Source organism: Dermacentor andersoni, unplaced genomic scaffold (genome assembly GCF_023375885.2).
Source record: "Dermacentor andersoni unplaced genomic scaffold, qqDerAnde1_hic_scaffold ctg00000656.1, whole genome shotgun sequence".
Taxonomy (NCBI): domain Eukaryota; kingdom Metazoa; phylum Arthropoda; class Arachnida; order Ixodida; family Ixodidae; genus Dermacentor; species Dermacentor andersoni.
Genome location: NW_027315338.1, coordinates 11,468 through 12,500, shown reverse-complemented (window position 1 = coordinate 12,500; position 1,033 = coordinate 11,468).

The window sequence follows — 1,033 nt, the reverse complement described above, 5'->3', positions numbered from 1 at the left end:
GAAATTTTCCTCCGTGTGCACCACCAAAATACTTAAAGAAGAGAGAATGCGTCCGGGGCCTTGGGATTTCGAAAATGCCGTGCTCTGAAATTTTCACATCCGCCATTGGAAAGATAATTATTATCCGTCGTAAAAAAGAAAAAAAAAAAGAAAGAAATCACATTTGAAATTATCATTGAAAGTGGCCACGTTTTTCGGGGCATGTCTTGATGAAATAATTTCAGTTCAGTTCAGCATGATTGGATTTCATCTTTTCCAGTATTCTCAGTACTCTCGTTGTAGTACCAATTGCCGGCAGATTTTTTTTTTAGTTGTTTAGAGTTATACATTCCTGAACGATGTTTTTCTTTTCCTCAAAGCTAGCCATAGAACCAGCGCTTTCTATAAAATCATGACAATAAGAATCCAGCATATCGGTTCATCTTCGGCGCGATTAAAGTTCGGGAACTGGCGATTTTTTATTGCCGTGATCAAGAAGGTTAACACCAGATAAGGCGTGATATTTCAGCATACCAGTCACGATATCTAATCGAATCTAAGATTGAAATGGCGTTCTGAATTCTTTCGGTTCCAGATAGAAAGAAACAGAAAAAAAAAAAAAAAAAGAAAGGATGTGATTGATTGCCATTCAAATCTGAAGACCGCGTGGAGAAAGTGTTCCGGTTTACATTCGGCAAATCAAAATGAACGGCTAAAATTAATCCATCGTCTGGTTTCATGCGCGAGATCACGTAAAAGGCAGCCATTCTTCTTAGCATGGTTTCTCTCTTTTGCTCTCTCATTCGCGCACGGAAATTTCTTCGTACGGGAATTTTATGAAGCGAAGGCGGCTGCAGACCATTTTCTTTGTTTAGTTCATGTTCGTAGGCGCAAATTACAAACCTAACACTTGGAGCAACATTTCCACTACTCTAGAGGGGCATAAACTGTAGACAGTGCACGCTTTCTCATTTATCCAATCGCTCGCAAACACATTGCATTGCTAGTCTACAGTGGCAATACAAAGTGACGTTTCACCATGCACGTCGAAGTT